General features: G+C 43.0%; 1 long non-coding RNA gene across 1 annotated transcript; it reads left to right on the forward strand.

Annotated features, from left to right (window-relative positions):
• The first annotated feature begins 1,818 nt into the window (after window positions 1–1,818).
• Window positions 1,819–4,929, forward strand: LOC120644306. Its single transcript, XR_005663589.1, has 6 exons — window positions 1,819–1,933; window positions 2,042–2,372; window positions 2,444–2,549; window positions 3,006–3,079; window positions 3,187–3,420; window positions 4,620–4,929. It is a non-coding gene; the product is annotated as an uncharacterized LOC120644306 (long non-coding RNA).
• The last annotated feature ends 1,665 nt before the right edge of the window (window positions 4,930–6,594 follow it).

The raw sequence follows: 6,594 nt of genomic DNA on the forward strand, positions 1-6,594 counted from the left end.
TATCCTTGAGTTGTCTAGCTTCTTCCACACGTGTAAGCGTATTGGCTGTGACACCAGCTTGGACCAATCCCATTCCGCCATGTGGCAATGCCAGGAGAAGATGAAGAACACACAAAGATGATTCATTTTTTCTTTTAATCCGGAACTAATGTAATGCATGTATCAATTTGAGAACAATGAAGACTCCAATTTTCATAAAATCTTTTGAGACTTTTATGTCAAGCTTATACATCCATGAAATGATTCTATACCAATTTACAAAATTTTCGGACAAGTTTTAGGTATTATCATTCTTATATAATAAGATTACAAATATAAATTTGTATTGTCCCTAACAAACATTGAACTTTTTATATATTTTAAGAATATGAACTATAATGGAGTAATTCCTAAAAATATATTTTAAAAATTTTATTAAATATTATTTAAGGTACATGTAGTTCAAATTGTAATTATTTTCAATAAACACACAAAAAATATTTAAACTAAAAATAGTAAATTGGTTCAAAAATTATTGAAACTTCTCAACGACAACTTTTATGTAGTCTATTATATATAAAAAATTTATTGATATATAGAAGATAGTTATTTTGTTGTGTTACTTCATAATGGTGCAATAAATGAGAAAAGAAAAAGAAAAATGATAAGCAAACTAGAAGTACAGTCTAGTTGCTCCCTGTTACTTACCCGAGCCGTGCATCCAGCTATGAGACACGTTACACAATGCCTAGACATGTCTATCTCTACTATCTTCTTTGACTCAGCAAACCAGCAAGATGTTAGACATGTTTAACCATCCTATGAACATCTGATGCTGACACCATCTTTTCAATACCAAAACTTTTAACATCTGGTTTAGCAATAAGAGAAATAGGAAGAGAAAATTCCCGTTCATATGTAAATTCTATGCAAATTCTAGTCATTCCTCTCGATGCAGGCTATTTGTCTGGGACGAAATAATCGTAGATCTCTATCTCTTCTCTGTCTCTTCTCTATCTCTATCTCTATCTCTATATACTACTAAAAAGCCAGTAAGGGTGATGTTTTTTTCGCCTACATCGGTGGCTTAGCGCCCCTCTTTGATTAAGCCTCCGGCGGTTGTGATTTGTCCATTTGAATCTCCACCTGCGATCCTCTCCTACGTTTCAATCTTGCCGCCTGCCCAACTTCCGCCCGCTAATCTCGGCGCCTCCACGTCGCCCGCCCTCTTCTCCGCAAAAGCTATTTATCGCGCGCGCGATAAATGAGCATCACATTGCAGTAGCGCTCCCCTTCCCCTGTTTATCTTCTACCTCGCGACAGGGGAGGGGCGCTGCCCCAGTGAGAAGGGGGGAGGGGGAGGGGGAGGGGGGAGGGAATGGGTGGTGGGTGGGTGGAGCGGCCGCCGGCGAGGTCGCCGGCGGCCGGGGTGGTGGCGGGAGGCGGCGGAGCTTATAGATCCGGGTTGCTGAGGTTGGGGGGGGGGGGGCTCACCGGACCTAGAAGAGGGCTCGGCGGCGGCGGCCCGGCGGCAGAGGCAGTTTGGCCGGCGGAGGGCGCGGCAGTGCGGGAGCCCGTGCCACCGGTCGGGCGGGGCCGGACCCCCGGTGGCGGTGGCCGGCGGTTTGGCAAGGAGAAGGTGGCGGCGGGAGTTGTTAGGGATGGCGGCTGTGGAGGGCGGCGGCGGAGGTGCCGGGAGCGGCGGCGGAGTCGGGGGAGGCAGGGGCGGTGGGGGAGTCGGTGAAGGAAGAAGAAGACCCAACCTTCTGCGATGGGGTGGGTGAAAATTGCAGATGCGATATATAGACTTCCCCCTCTTCTCCCACCCACCGCTCGCACGTCCTCTGCTCGCTCGCCTGCCAAACGCCCACACGCCCTTCGTAGTCCACCATGCTGCCGGCCGCCGCGGCAACCTGCGATCGTGGAGGCGCGGCAAACTGAGATCCAAGAGCCGGTTAGATTGCGATTTGCCTCCTCTTTCTGTTTTTGCAATCTCACCGATCCGGGGCAAAAACTTACCGATATCATCACGGCGTGCACCGCGACTCCGGGCGGACGCCAGACGCCCTGTCCGCGACAGTTGTCATCGTCGCCTCCCCCGCGATCGCCCGGGCCCTCGCCATCATTGTCGCCGTCGCGTTCGGCGTTCGTCGCCGCCTCCACGCCAGCTAGGTGCCTAGGTCAAGCGACGGCAGCTCGTTGGACACACCCAGGGAGACCACGGTGGCGGCTGCCTCTTCCGACGCCATACGCAAGCGCGCCGTGCCTTCTCCACGCCGCGCCGCCGGGACCACGATGACGGCTCGACATGCACAAGCCGCCTGGTCAGATGTTCCTGGAGCGTGCGTCTATGTCCGACGCACGGACAGGCCGCCGGATCAGATGTTCCTAGGGTATACGCTCGTCTTTCTCTCCGAATTCCCCTAATCCATTGCAACTAATTTCAGTCCATTCATTAATCTAGATCCAATCTTGGCTCAAGATCCATTCTGTCCTTTATATGTTGGAGTTTGGGTTATATCCAATCCACACTACCCTTGACCTCGTCGGTGACTAATAAAGCACCACTGGTAGGTCACACGTAACAATCTCCATTCTCCCCAAATCTCTGTTGTTTCTTTGTTAACTGAGATGCCATATGTGCGTGTCTGGTGGGATCAGTTTACTCTAAACAAAACATTGTGCTGCTCTCGTTGTATATTATATTGTACAAAAATAGACTAGCATATATCTTGTGATTTTGTGATTGGATCTGAATAACTCATACATGCATCTCCTCAATCTCCTCTATGGTGATTGAAAGAAATTTGACATTTCAGTTCTAATGCATCAGTTAGTACGCTGTATAGCTTTCCAAAAAAAGTTAGTAGTGACATACTAGTCTTTTACTCCGCCACTGTACTTGATAAGCTTAACCAGATTAGGATGAGCAGCATTCATACACTAAGATGTTATGGTTCAGTAATTTTAAATAAGAATTCCATACATACTGAATTTTGCTGATGGACTGAATACATGGGTAACAGATGCTTGTAGTGTCAACGAATAAAGAGAGCAAGGAAAACTATATTGGTCCTGCACCTCTGGAAGAAATGGCCAGGTATGACATCTGATTAACTTTTGCATTACTAGATTGTGCAACTCAAATTGCAGTTAACTTATGGAATATTTTGTGCCCTGTTTAATTGGCTACCAAATCTTTCGCAGTGTTCAGGTTTGCCAAAGGAACAGCTGCAATTGGCAGAGTATCTACTGAAACTTGATTATGCCATAAACAAACTAGGTAAGCTTAACAATGTTTTCTTTAACGGATTTCAGAGCTCTTGCCATTCCTGCAAATCGAAGTACTTGAGTTTCTCTCTAAAACTATTTGTTTATTTTGTCTGGCGGTGGCAATGAGGCTCTTAAAGATGCACAAGGCAGTGCTTACACTTCTTTTTGGTTAGTAGTTAAATCAGTAGATAAGATTCAATTGTTTTCACTACTTGTCTTTACAATACTTGATTCAATTCAATGCATGTCTGCTAAGTTATTTGCATTTACAATTAAATTTTCACACCTCCAATATATTTCAAGATTTGTGCGGTGCCAGTGTCCTTTTCTTTCTGTACATTGAACTGTTGGGCTAGAGATTCATTTATAGATGCTAAATTTTGGTGTCCATTTCTGTATCCCTTTTCTGTTCAACTGGTGAACGAATCTGACTGCTATCGAGATAGAATCAGTCAAATTGTTTGGTCATCAAGTGCTCAAGTATGTATCCTTTTCTGTAAAAACTTAGTGAAATCTAACAAAAATGCACTTAATTATTTCCCACATGTTTGATGCCAAAAAATTGACTGTAATGCGAATCAGCCAATTTAGATGACTGTACAGAAACTGCTGCGCCACATGCCATATTCCTATTGTCCAAAAATTTGACCGATTCAAACAAAAATAGCTAGCTACCGAGTAGTAAGTCCCTATTTAAAAACCATAATATTTACCCATATCAAATGACCACTATTAGATTTACCTTGAATTATATTTTTAGTTACTTATTTGATATAAATATTATTTTTTAGTATAAAGTTGGTCATACATAGGTTAGATTGACTTAGGAAAAAATCGAAGTGCAGATATATATTTCTTTTTTCAATAGCCAAGAAGTTTAATATTAGGGCAGTTGCTTCTATAATCTAGCTTGCTAATTAGCTTAATTAACAAGTGCAGCTTTACAAATATTATATATTTTCTTATATATGAACCGTTCAACCATGTACTGGATAGTTTGTTTATTCTAGTCGAGTCCTCGTCCAGTATAGTTAGCACCTTATTTTGGTTGTGTCAGACTGGACCTGTTTTCCATGTTGACTCATGGGCCATAATATTGATATTGATCTGATAAGAGAGTCCTACTAGCTAATGATCTTAGCTATTATCGGAGAATCTATCTATATTGGTACAGTTGCAATTTGGTATATATTTTATTTGAGGGATGAAATGGTATATGATATTCTTGCAGGTTGTTCCTTAATTTACTTTATACCTTTGCTATGTCACTATGATCATTAGATTTGTACGTGATTAGTTATTCCATGCACTTAATCACCAAGGTTCCTATTAAATTAATAAATTATATGTATGTTCATGAATTGCAGGGAAGTGCGGCAACCAAAATATTTAGAGAAAGCTTCATGTCTATATTCTGGTGATGGGCAGCTAGAAGACTGAAGAATTACATAAAGGTTTATTGGTGACTGCTGGTGTCGATGGGGCATGAAGAAATCATTAAGAGAACTCATATTTAGTTCTATTTTATTATGCCAGACATAGTTGCAAACTTGTAGTGAGAGATGATGTTTTTATTCTACTATGTGGTCATGTTTATTTTAGCAGTACTCTGGTCATTGTGTAATTTGCTATGGTTGACACATTTGAAGTTAACGAAGGTTGAGTTCTTATACGTGATGATGAAATCTATACTCATGGCATATTTATTTTGTAACAATAAAATTTCTAGCTTCGAAACAAAATTAAAATGGTGTTGGCCAAAATGGCCAACAAACTACTATGCAACATTTTTTGTTGTTGGTGTGGCAATATACATTATTGCCACGAACTTTATGTGTTGCTATAGGACGTGTCTACCACCAACAATGATTTTTGCATTTTCCATCTATTACCTCAAATAATGATTGGTTGCATTACCTTTTATTGCCACCAGCAAATGAATGTGGCAATTGTGACTGTCGCCACCAAAAATCTTACGTTGCAATATTTGTTTGATGCAATGGAGCAAGCCCCATGGCAATATGGACATATTCCCACTTAACTATGGGGTGGCAAATAAAGCTATTTTGCGATAAATTCATTTGTGGCTATACTGTTATATTGCTGCCATGTGTTTCGTCGCAACAGTAACACATGCAACCATCCTGCTGGTTCCAATATCCATGCTTGCAACCATATCGTGGTTGCATTAGTTTTTTTTATGGGCATTGCAAAATGACCATATTGCAACACCACACCCAAAAGGATGCAAGAACCTATTGCACCATTCCAAATGCAACCACCTGTCAACGACTATACATAGATGCAATTAATACATATTGCAACCAAAATAGTCATTGCAACCCAATATAGGCATTACGAAAGGGTTGGATCCTTTATACTAGCTAGAGGTCGGTATCTAGCCGAGGCATCGGGTGTACGCAAGAGGGTCGGTTGACGTTGTTTCCACGTGAAGATGAGCTCAAGACGCTGCAAAGTGGGGCCGGCCGGCCTCTCCTAGGCCGGTCGGCCTGGGATTTCCTCCATTTATCGCCGACCTTCTCGTGGACGCTCCTGATCTTCTCAGGATGTCGGTGTAGGTTGCTTGACTTCAACGCTGAAAATTGTAGGCCGGCCGGCCTCCCCTAGGCCAGCCGGCCTGGAGTTGGCACATCTCAGCCCTCCGATTCACGGGCCTACTGATCAACATGTGTATGAAGTCCATGGTGGTGCTCCAGTCCAAAAGATCTCGGTAAGTGCTGCAAATGGGTCTTTTAATCCATGTGCTAGGTCTTTCGGTCATAACTTTTGTATTTGCTTGTATATCTAGTTCATAGGGGTCCATTGGAGGGTCCCTAGTGGTCTTGTGGCAAGGCAAGATGTGTTTGGTTGAGGTGCCGGGCCGGCCGGCCTAGGTGAGGCCGGCCGGCCTGCAACCTCTGGAGAGCACGAGTCCAAAACTTGTAATTTGCATAATTTTTGCGTCCGGACTCCGAATTGGGTGATCCAAGTGTCCAATTCGATCATCTCGACGAGCTCTTCAACATAGCAGTTTAAAATTTGGCATTTGACAATGTTTATAATGGTTTCATCTTATATCCATGTTTCTCCATCCTTGTAGGTGCTCCATTTAGTGTTGTTTCTTGCATATTCTGAGCATAACCCTGCAAAACCTCTCAAACCACCAAAACTTGTGGAATTTGTTAGGATTAGGTAAAATATGTATGGAACATGGTGCAAGGGTCAATTTATTCCCGAGAAGTTGATGGTCAAAATGGGAAATAATGGCCGTCAACACCCCCCCATGCTTAAACTTTTACCCGTCCTCGAGCAAAGCTAAAGCTGAGGCTCGGTGGATCAGGA

Source organism: Panicum virgatum, chromosome 8K (assembly GCF_016808335.1).
Source record: "Panicum virgatum strain AP13 chromosome 8K, P.virgatum_v5, whole genome shotgun sequence".
NCBI lineage: Eukaryota > Viridiplantae > Streptophyta > Magnoliopsida > Poales > Poaceae > Panicum > Panicum virgatum.